Source organism: Bombina bombina, chromosome 2, assembly GCF_027579735.1.
Source record: "Bombina bombina isolate aBomBom1 chromosome 2, aBomBom1.pri, whole genome shotgun sequence".
NCBI classification, from domain to species: Eukaryota; Metazoa; Chordata; class Amphibia; order Anura; family Bombinatoridae; genus Bombina; species Bombina bombina.
The window spans coordinates 960,922,038-960,934,546 of record NC_069500.1 but is presented as its reverse complement, the minus strand read 5'-3'; positions in this window follow the sequence as shown (position 1 = coordinate 960,934,546).

Below are 12,509 nucleotides of genomic sequence, written 5' to 3'. Positions count from 1 at the left end.
AAATCCCCGAAATGATCTGGAGCTGAAACTATAAAAAAGTCAGTTTCATTCCGGGTTTTGCTTTTTGAACAACAAAAAAGCATTATGGGTTGCAATCTGCATTAAGTAAATTGCAACATTTTTGTACCAGGCCCTTTTCCTCCGCATAATTAGGTAGGGCTGCAGCAGCTGATCTGCCAGATCAACCCCACCCATATGCCGGTTATAATCCTTAATGCACACTGGCTTCCTTATGCTCTCAGCTCTGCCACATACAGAGACCTCCACAGTCCTCTCATTATGGATGGTGATAAGAAGGTACACATCCTTCTTGTCTCTGTACTTAACTGCCAACAGCTCCTCTTGGCGCAGAGCTAAGGTCTCCCCCCTTTGCAGCTGGGTGCGTGCAAGTTGTCTTGGGAAACCTGTTCGGTTCTTTTTAATTGTACTGCAAGCTACTGTATCAAAGCAATACAGTAGCTTGAACAAACGGACACTTGCCAGTGGTTCCCATATTTTCTGGGCAACCTGAAGGTCAAGGTGGCTATCCTTTCCCTCATACACCTGGAAGGCCTGAATATACCCAGTCTCGCTCTCACAGAGCTTATACACCTTTACTCCATATCTGGAGCGCTTGGAAGGAATATACTGCTTGAATCCCAGCCTTCCCTTATACTTCATCAGGGATTAATCCACAAATATATTCCTTCCAGGTGTATAAGCCTCTGCAAACCTGGCAGCAAAGTGGGTAATCAGTGGGCGGATTTTATACAGCCTGTCTAGCTGGGGATGCTCCCTAGGGGGCACAGGCTGTTGTCGCTGAAGTGCATGAAATGTAGAATCATTTCATACCTCTTCCTCGACATACGTTGGTAGAAAATAGGGGTAGAGCAAATGGGGCTACTGCTCCAGTAGGAGCGGATGGAGGGTTTATTTATGATGCCCATCAGCATAGTCAATGCCCAGAATTTTTTTAATTCTGGCACATCGATGGGGGCCATTGCTGCTTTGCCAAAAAACTGTCAGGCTTTGCAGCACGGAACTGATGGGCATGTAAATTAGTTTGGGCGACAATGTTCCCCAATACATCATCGCCCAGAAACAACTCCATAAACTGCTGGGGGCTAAATCCTGCCACATCCACATTTATGCCAGGATTTGTGTGAAGGGTGGAATATCTGGCCTTTGGAGATGAGGCATTACCCATACTTCAGCAGCAATGGCAGCTGGAGTAACACGTCTTCTTCTGGCAGGGGGGCTGGCAGGGTGGCTAGCAGGGGGGTGTCAGCCACAGATACATCACTATCGGTTGAGACTGTATCTAATGATGTATCTGAGCATATGGCAGGGTCAAAATTGGGGTCTGAGTCCAACATAGAAGAGTCTGACTCCGACGCAAGGATGGCGTATGCCTCCTCAGCAGTATATGTTCTCTGTGAAATTATTTTTTTTTCTCTGTCACAGAGAAAAAAAATACTGAAAAAAAAATCAACACAAAATTTAAATTTAAATTAACTAAATTGCTCTAGAAAGAGCCTTTGGGTATAACAATAAATTACTAAAAAAAAACAAACTAAAAAAATGCACAGAGCAAAAAAGAGCCAGTGATTTATAGTGACCACTGGCAAGCTTGGGGGTAATTACTAAAAAAACAATTAACTAAATGGCGCTGATAAGAGCCTTTGGATCTCACAAAAAATTACTTTAAAAAAATTAACCCCTAAAAAAATGCACAAAGCAAAAAAGTGCTTTTGTGCAAGAGCCAGTGTAGTGATCACTGGCAAGCTAGGGGTTAATTACTAAAAAAAAAATCAACACAAAATGTTAATCTAAATTAACTAAATGGCTCTGATAAGAGCCTTTGGGTCTCACAAAAAATGACTAAAAAAATTGAACCCTTAAAAAAATGCACAAAGCAAAAAGTGCTTTTGTGTAAGAGCCAGTGTAGTGATCACTGGCAAGCTAGGGGTAAATGGCTCTGAAAAGAACCTTTGGGTTTTTACATTTTTAAACTAATATAACTAAATAAATCTCTCTCTCAACACATATCTTTCTCTCTCCAACAAAAACGCAAGTGAGGAGATGGAGGGAGATCCACACTGATCAGTGTCAATATTTACTAATATTGACATGATCAGACAAATGGGATATTTTGTTATTATAAATTAAATTATAGAACAAGCTCAGATTGGATGACCCCAGCCTGCCCCATATGATGAGGCAGGCTAAGGACACCCCCAGAAGCCTCATGATGCACTGGGCATTGCCATCTTTGAAGCCACATGGGGGAGGGGGCTATATGGGGCTATTTTATAAATAATATATATTTTTAATTGTTTTTTTTTATTACAATACTTTACTAAGTGCCTTGACCCACCAAGGCACTTAGCACACTTACAGAGCATCAGAAGCCTGACCGATGGCTTCTGATGCTCTGCCTGACTGCTGGGCTCCATGTGGGCTCAGTGGGAGCGATCAAAATAGAGCCCAGCAGTCAGGAACAGTATTGCAGGATGCTTCAACATTGAGGCATCACTACAATACTGTTTTAGCATCTCCTGTGCTCAGATTACCCTGTCCCTGCATATTAAATTATATAGTGTTCCATAGTGTAGCCATTCCACCTGTTCCCACCCCCGTACGTGATCCCGCTCCCGCTGCTCCTGTGCGCAATCCCGCCCCCCCCTGGCATATATCCACCAGCGATGAGCCTCCCTGCAGCTACTCCCACCCACCAACGATTGGCACCATGGCTGGCCGATGCAGAGAGGGCCACAGAGTGGCCCTCTCTGCATTGGTGGGTACAAAAGGTATTGCAGTGATGCCTCAATATAGAGGCATCACTGCAATACCTTGAAAGTTTCTGGAAGTGATCACTGTGACATACCTCTCTGTCAGTACTTGAAGGGTTAACTCTGTTCAGCTTTAAGAAGCTATTTTCTAAAGACAGGTTTGCTGGCATCAGCTATAATTAAGTTTAAGTGATAAACATTCCCATTGTTCAATCACATCTAGAGAGCAGATGCCCCAGTGATAAGAAATGATCAAGTGTGTCTTGTGTTTAACTTGTTATCTGCTGAAGTAATTTAATACTATTGTGGCCTGTCAAAGGTCGTTGTCTCTCTATCTACTGTACAATATTCTTTCAACCCCCCAGCTGGGGTCAGACCTGCATAAATACTAGGCATATAGCCTTTAATAAATGTCATTCTGTTTTAAACCTGAAAACTGGCTGGGTTGTGAGTTGCTGATCCCATATTCAGGACATTGTTCATCTGGTGTTAACCCTTGGTATCCTGTTGGTACTGTAACAATTGGTGGCAAGCGACGGAATGAACCTTATCGCCCAGAAGAGCAACTACACAAGCCAGTAACCTCAGGAAGAGGGGGATTACTACAATACTGACTAAGATGGAGGGAGACAGAGCTCGCAGCGCTACGCCTTCAGCAGCCATGGAGGAGACCCTATACCAGAGGGAAATGAGGACCAGGCTGGAATTTTTACCCCAACATGTACCACGGGACATGCTATCCGTGGTAATGGCAGATGTGCAGGAGTACGTGATGGCACACAGTCCGTGGAATGCATCCTCCCGAGCAGAATCCATTTCGGAAGCACTCAGCAACCCAGTAAGACCCTAAATCCCATACCATGCCTTTAAAATGTTTTGTGAGGAGAAGGATGAGATCGATGGGTATTTACAGGATTTTGAGAGACTGTGCGAGTTACATGATTTGGAGCAGTCCGTATGGGTGCCGGTGCTAGCAGGCAAGCTAGCCGGTAGGGCAGCGGAAGCGTATCGTGCTGTACCCAGGGAGGACAGCAAGTGAAGAGAGCGATCTTGGAAAGATATGCCATTACCCCAGAGGCATACCGGCACAAGTTTAGAGGCCTGCGCAAGCCAGAAAGGGATTCCCATGCAGAGTGGACCCACAAGCTGGATCAAGCATCTCAGGGGTGGATACAGGCCAGCCAAGCTACCACCATGGAAGAATTGCGACAACTGATGCTGTTGGAGCAATTCTTTAACGGCTTGTCCCCAGAAGCCCAAGAATGGGTGAGAGATCGAAAACCCTCCACCCTGCATGAAGCTGCTCGCCTGGCAGATGAGTATACGGATGCCCGCAAACTGGACACTGCTACCACTAAGCCCCCTGCTAGAGTGGAGTACAGACCCCCAGTCACCCCAGCAGCTGCCAGTTACCAACCCCCGGCGCACCGCTATACCACACAGCCTCCGGCCACGAACTACCCTCAGAGAGCCCGCTTCAATTTGCGGGGCTACTCACAACCTATTCGGTGCTTTGGATGTAAGCAACTAGGGCACAAAAGACCAGAGTGTCCCCTAAACGCAGCGAACCAAGCACAGTCCTGGAGAAGACCCGCCGGCGGAATCCCATGTAATCCTCAGCCTGCGGCCCACTACGTAGAGGCGAAAGAATGCTGGGGCAGCCTACATGAAGCAGACCCCGTGCAAGCTGCCCACCGGAATAACCGGCAACTGGTTAAAGTGAATGGGAAGGAGGTCAGTGGTCTACGGGATACTGGTGCTACCATGACCTTGCTTCAAAAGAACTTGGTGTCTGAGAAACAGCACACTGGAGACACTGTGGCTGTGAGGGTAGCAGAGGGCACTGTGTTCCGCCTACCTGTTGCCAGGGTACATTTGGATTGGGGAGTGAGCGCTAGACCTGTGAATGTGGGGGTCAAGAAGGACTTACCTGCTGATGTTCTCCTTGGAAATGACTTGGCCCCCCTTGTTTCTGCCTATGCTCCCATGGGTCCCGCTGATGTTAACCCTGTGACTACCCGTGCCCAGATCCATGCAGCAGAGACTGACCCACCTGCTGCTAAGCCCCAGGACGCTGAGCTCAGTAAATCTCTATCCGCTATTGATACGTGGAAGTCCTGTTACAATGCGCTGATGAAGGAGAAGAGTCACGTAGAGGATGAAATGGTCACGTTAAATAATCATGTAACAGTGCTAGCGGGAGAGAAGAGGAGTGCAGAGGAAAAAGCACGTTTAGAACAGGAATCTCTGCTAGACAAGCTGCACCGACAGACTGCAGAAAACACCAGCTTGAGAGTGGAACATGAAACATTAAAGACAAACTTAGCAACGCTGGAGGAGAAGCTGACGCTGGCTCATAGTGAGGTGCAGCAACTCAAGGGCACCCTATGACAGTATGAAGGGATTGTGGATACCTATAAAGAGCAGGTACAAAAAACTCGTAAAGAAGCTGATGAGATTTTGAAGGACTGTTTAGCCCTAGTCTGGGCACTGAAGAAGTTGAACCCTTATTTTTACGGGCAGGAATTCTCTCTCATAAAGGGAATACAGATGGATTGTCCCGGCAAACTGACATGCCTACCACCTCCTAGTCCGGTCATCCCCAGGTTGACCTGCCAAAGGGTCAAGCCGGGTCTGCCGGAGTGTTCCACAAGGGGGGAGCTATGTGACATACCTCTCTGTCAGTACTTGAAGGGTTAACTCTGTTCAGCTTTAAGAAGCTATTTTCTAAAGACAGGTTTGCTGGCATCAGCTATAATTAAGTTTAAGTGATAAACATTCACATTGTTCAGTCACATCTAGAGAGCAGACGCCCCAGTGATAAGAAAGGATCAAGTGTGTCTTGTGTTTAACTTGTTATCTGCTGAAGTAATGTAATACTATTGTGGCCTGTCAAAGGGTGTTGTCTCTCTATCTACTGTACAATATTCTTTCAACCCCCCAGCTGGGGTCAGACCTGCATAAATACTAGGCATATAGCCTTTAATAAATGTCATTCTGTTTTAAACCTGAAAACTGGCTGGGTTGTGAGTTGCTGATCCCATATTCAGGACATTGTTCACCTGGTGTTAACCCTTGGCATCCTGTTGGTACCGTAACAATCACGATCACTTCCACCGCTTTAAACCCCAGGGGACATGCCAGGAACGTCCTGGGTCGTCAAGAGTATTTTTTTCTAGGACGTTCCTGGCATGTCCTCGGTTGTTAAGGGGTTAATCGCAGGTAGCAACAAAATATGCAATAAGTTTATACTCACACTTCTTAGAGCTATATATCAGCTCTATGTGTACCGCATACTCTGTATCAGTCCCCAAGTGAAGCTGTTAGGATAAACCCTGGAATGCTTGTAAAATCAACAATATTTAATAAAATGGTATAAATTCATAAAATATAAGTATCAGTATAAAGTCACTCAGGGAAATAGTCTGTATTGATCAATAAATACAGTGTATCAATTATTTAGTTACAGGATGGTATTTTCTTGTTGGATTTCAGATATCTCGCCCGTGCTAACTAGAGATGGGCAACTGTGTTTATATTCAAATTCGAATGTTAGAATGCATGTTATTGTAGAAATTCAATTTACATAATAGAATGTTGATAAGAACGAATATTCTTAAAAATTCTAATAACGAATGTTATTTACAGTTTTCGAATGTCACATTCGAATGTCATATTCAAATTTGAATATTACATTTATAAAACACAATTGTAGACTAGAAATACTATTTCGATTTTGAATGTCACATTCAAATTTGAATGTCACATTCAAATTCGAATATTACATTTATAAAACACAGTATTAGACTAGAAATACTATTTTAAATTTGAATGTTACATTCGAATTCCAATGTAGCATTCAAATTTGAATATTACATTTAATAAACACAGTTGTAAACTAGAAATACTATTTCGATTTTGAAAGTGACATTTGAATTCGAATGTGACATTCAAATTCGAATATTACATTTAAAAAAAACAGTATCAGACTAGAAATACTATTTTGAAATTGAATGTGACATTCGTATTTGAATGTAGCATTCAAATTCGAATATTACATTTTTAAACACAGTTGTAGACTAAAAATACTATTTCAAATTTGAATCTTACATTCGAATTCGAATGTCACATTCCAATTTGAATGTCACATTCAAATTTGAATATTACATTTATAAAACACAGTATTAGACTAGAAATACTATTTCGAATTCGAATGTCACATTTGAATTTAAATGTAGCATTCAAATTTGAATATTACATTTATTAAACACAGTTGTAAACTAGAAATACTATTTCCAATTCAAATGTGACATTTAAATTTGAATGTCACATTCAAATTCGAATATTGCATTTAAAAAACACAGTACTAGACTAAATTTATTAAATACAGTTGTAGACTTGAAATACTATTTTGAATTTGAATCTTACATTTCAATTCGAATGTCACATTCGAGTTTGAATATTACATTTCGAAATTGAATGAATACATAGCTAAATATTCTTTTTTTAACAAATATTTTCTAATTTTATTGAAAAATTCGAAAATGAAAATTTGAAAATAGCATGTTAGAATGTTATATAAACATGCAAAATTGATCGAAGGAATGTATCAAAATTCATTTTAAATTTTGAATTTTTAAAGACATTCACCCATCCCTAGTGCTAACTTCTTATCCCTATAGACTTTAACACATTTTGCTCGCTCGCTAACCCGACCAAGTTTAACTAAGTGTGCTATAGCTGACATGAATTGTGAATATTCTACATTCCCATGTTCTTCACATAGAAGAAAATATATTTATTTTTAAATAAATATATATTTATATATATATATATATATATATATATATATATATATTTAAATATATATAACTATATATATTATTATTTTGTAATATATATATATATATATATATATATATATATATATATATATATATAGGTATTTACAGATAAATATGGGAATATGTATTTAAAAATACATATAACATTTTTCCCATGTGAAGAACATTGGAATGCAAAATATTTACAGTAAAAACACATTAAAACACATTGTTAAATAATTGTACATATATACATATACACATTTAGAAATTAGTATATTTATGTGTATATTGTATATATGACTGTATGTGCATTTGTAAATGTATTTAAGTCATGTTTAGTGCAACTTTAATTTTTGCCCTATCTCTTTACGCCAGGTCTTCAGTCGTGCTAACCCGATGAGCCCAAATTTAGTTTGTGCTTTTGCAGTCGTGTTTACTTTTAACTTTTAATATGAGTGCAAGTTAGCGCGGGAGCAGTATTTCTATACCGTGCCCTCACTAATATTAGCCTGCAGCTTGTCATCTAGCCCTGTATGTGCAATTCAATTATATTTTAAAAACCCTCCTTACATATTGACCAAGATGATATTTATATTGAAACTGATAGATTATTGCATGCATCAGTGTCATCAGTGAAATAGTAACTTCACTGTTTTTAGAGTTTATTTGACTTAGGCTCTGGATCTCCCATTGCATGTCCACTTTCCAGCCCCTGTTCCTCCTGCCTCTCTAGTGAACTTGGTTCACATCTGAATCCCTGGAAAAGGTGTACAAAAAGTTGTTAAATTACTTGCTAATTAATTTAAACTCCTCAAACTCTCTCACGCAAATTTTTAGAATCTGATACCTAATAGAAAAATATGTGAGTAATCTTTTAATATATTTTGATCATCCACAGTTTGATATACTAATAAGCAAAGAAAAGTCTTTGTTTGAGTATAATGCGGGTTGTTATTGTTTTGGATTGAAAATTACATTGTAATGCGGGGGTGTCTCATGGCAGAATTTACAGAAACATCTTTATATCTACAGGATTCCTTCTTCAAAATGTTTCAAATGTGTAACTTATTTTTATGTAATCTATTTGTAACCTTCATTTCATCTTCAAGTGTTCATTTATGTTCCAGAATCATCTGGAATTTAATAACAGAATAATGGGTAACATCAATGACCTCACCCTGCATGCTGTTCAAATTAAAAGTATGGTCACTTTGCTACTGAGTTGCTTGATGTTAAACTTTGTAAACTTCATGAAATTGCAGACTTATATCTTAAAAGCAATAAAACAAATACTACTTAATTTTATCAAAAATTTCTATGTTTAACTGTTTTCCCTGCACCCAAAGACAATATACACTAGATCTCTGACATCCTGAGTAAAATCCCATACATTTCACACATGATCTCTCAGATGTAACACACTTTACACAATACCTATCACACTCCTTAGACAATCTATGCAATATCTCTCACACCCCATACATCTAAACAAGAACTCTGACAGCGTACATAATATCTACACAAGATATGTTGTAATCCACACAACATTCCTGCAAAATCTCTCACATCCCACACAATATCCCACTCAAGGTGTCTGAATAAACATTGGCTTGCAGATACATCTCAAAAGATGGTCCTATACTTTAATTGGTAGTTTGTGAAATCTTTTTATATCCACATATATATAGTATGGTTCACTACAAGTATATGATTTCAAAAGCATTCTCACTAGCCACCATCTTGTTATTTACACATTTATTAAATGTAAATATAAATTTCCTCTCACTTGAAAACTATTCTGTATATTTTAAATCAACAAAATGATATTTTTGTCAGCACCTTCTAGATGAATACATCCAAAATTATATTAAATACCATTTATTATACCAATATGTTATCCATGCCAGTCATGGAAAATTACCCATCAGCTCATTTAGTTTGGGCCTTTATATCCAGTGATGCTTCATACCCTATTTCTTCTTTAATCATCTCTGAAATTGAATGTTACATTCTCTCCCCAAATGTTGCATCCTTATTCTATCTATTGCCACATGTAGTGATGACATCTATTTTTTAAATTAATTTCATGTTTTGCCGTCTCCGTTTAAATGCATTTAAAAAGGTGTGATTTTCCAAAAAATAATATTTCCTCATTTTCAAATAGTCATCAAAAATAATTACTACCATTTTAGAAGTCTTTTATTTTTTTACTATAAACTTTTTCTCCTATATAGGTGTTTTTGTAGTGCTCTTAATATTTGTAGCTTCCTGCAATGTTTCAAATACTTTAAGCATACACAAAAGACAAATAATTTCTGAACTGAATAACTACTTCTGTGATACTAAGGTCTTTCTACACTTGCCTCAAACTGGAACATTAGTTTTCACCATCTCTATTGCTCCTACAAAGACATTGAAAAATACAATTTAGAATACATCATACATCATAAAAGGTCCATAGCCATATTTGCCAATATATATTGATGATGACTTGATGACAAAAAAAAATGCATTAACCTTTTAAAAGCTGAGTTTGCTAACATACTACCACTTTAAATAGAGGTAGAATAAAATGAAAAGCCAATATGTTGGATTTGTTCATTGATCATTTGGCATTATGTAATGTACCTTTATTGGTCCACAGGCAGTGAGAGGTAATCATTTTCTACTAAAGATAACAAGAAAAAGATATTTATAATGGAGAATAAAGCAAGCACTATACTTACCTGTATTAATTTCAAAGGAGGAGGTGACATTGGTGCTGCATCGGGGTGAAGATAAGAAGAAGGACTACTGCCGGGATAAAGATGGATGGAGCGCCATCATCATCATCTTTGAAGCGTATTATCTTGGGCTTTAGTCTTAGGTTTTTTGGGGTTTTTTTGTTTTTGTTTTTGGGGCTTTTATTTTTTTAAGATTATGGTTGGTTTTTTTTAGATGTGTTTCTTTTTTGGGGGGGGGGGTTAATGTTAGAGGGTTGTAGTATTTTTTTGTTTTTAAGAAAGAGAGCTTGATCACTATAGGGCAATGCCCCACAAAAGGCCATTTTAAGGGCTATTTATAGTTTAGTTTTAGAATAGTTTTTTTTTTTCATTGGTGTGGGTTTTTTATTTTGGGGTTTTAAAATAGGTATAAATATTTTTATATTTTTGGTAACTTATTTGTTATTTTTTGTAAGGTTAGTGTTTGTTAAATTTTTGTAATATTAGTTGTTTTTTTAATGTTTGGGGGAGGTTTGTGATGTTATTTTTTTTATTTTAATAGTAATGTTAGGTTTTTTTTATTTTTAAAAGGTAAGATTAGATTATTTTTTTTTTTACTTTCACAGGTAAGTTTTTACTTTTTTAAAGGTAGTTATTTTTTTTGTAAAGGTTAGTCTATTTTGGGTTAACTTAGGGGGTGTTAGGATAAAGGTGTTTAGATGTTAGTGGCTTATTTTGCTTTGGGGGGCTGGCGGTTTAGGGGTTAATAGTGTAGAGGTTTAGTTTGCAATTTAGGGGGTCGAAGTTTAGGGGTTAATAGTGTACATAGGTTGTTTGCGATGTGGCTGGCGGTTTAGGGGTTAACAGTGTAGAAGCTTACTTTGCAGTGGGGTATGGCAGTTTTGAAGGTTAATAGTGTAGAGAGGTAGTTTGTGATGTGGGGGTGGTGGGTTAGGGGTTTATAGTGAAGTATAGTGCAATTGTTTAAGGTCACGTAAAAGTTTGAGCGGTAAATGCAATTGCATTATACTTTCAACTTGTAATACGTGCACATATTACTGCTCTACACTAACCATAGAAAATATGGGGAGTGTAAATTATTGTGAGTTCTCCCAAACAAATTTGCTGTAATGTTAACAGCACAACACTTGTAATATGGATTTGAGTGTAAAGAATAACACAATCTCGCGATCACGTTTGCGCTCCACTATTAATCTGGCCCTTAAGATTTTATCCAAATCATAAAAGTTTAAATCTGACTTTCATTGCTCTTTAATCACTTTGGTACTTTAGAAAATGTGATTTTAATCTGGGTTAAGTTTTAATGTTGACTAATAAATCAGTATTAGTTGTTTACTTCTTACCAATGCTCACTGGCTAATAAGTAAAAAAACTCCCTGTAGCTATTACTCAGAGCATTAGCATGAAGGGTCTATTAGACAACCATTACAAGGGAATACACAAATGGTACTTTAATATTAGTTTCAATTTAAACTAAAAAAAAAATAACTATTACTAAACTTTTTTTTCCAGCCCCAAAAAATAAAAAAAAATACAAATAAAATCAGTTTCTTTAAATTCTGCACTATGGATGGATTGGAACTCACACTTTACAACATTAGTTATTTATACTTATAAATATGCTATAGAAGACAAGACATGTTAAATGCCATATTTTTTCCCTTGTTGTCAATGATATTGAATACTATTTATCAATTCAAATTTTAATATATAATATATATTTTTACATATAAAATAAGAACACTTGGAACATTTCTTTATGAGTTATTCTACATAATTGTATTTATTCTTTTGTCAAGTTGCAACTGTTTCCACTATTCTAATTAGAATTTTTATTGAGTTTTCTACAATCCCATAGCAATAGACAATTGTACTTTAAGCATAACGTTTTATATTGAAGATTTGTTATTGGTACAAGTGATATATTATTTTACACTCACATAAATGAAATTCTTTTAAAATAAATAAATTAAAACATTTTCTTTTGCAGCACTGAGGAAAATAATATATACTAATATATACTATGTAACTATCCTTTAAACTTTTTAAAAGAAGATAATTGAAGAGAAAAAAAAAACTTCTGCAGGTTTAAATAACTTTATGAACTAATGATGAAGACATTTCATAACTCAAAAATGCGTAATATTATTACACATATACGTTTATAACATTATCTTTGCAATATTTTT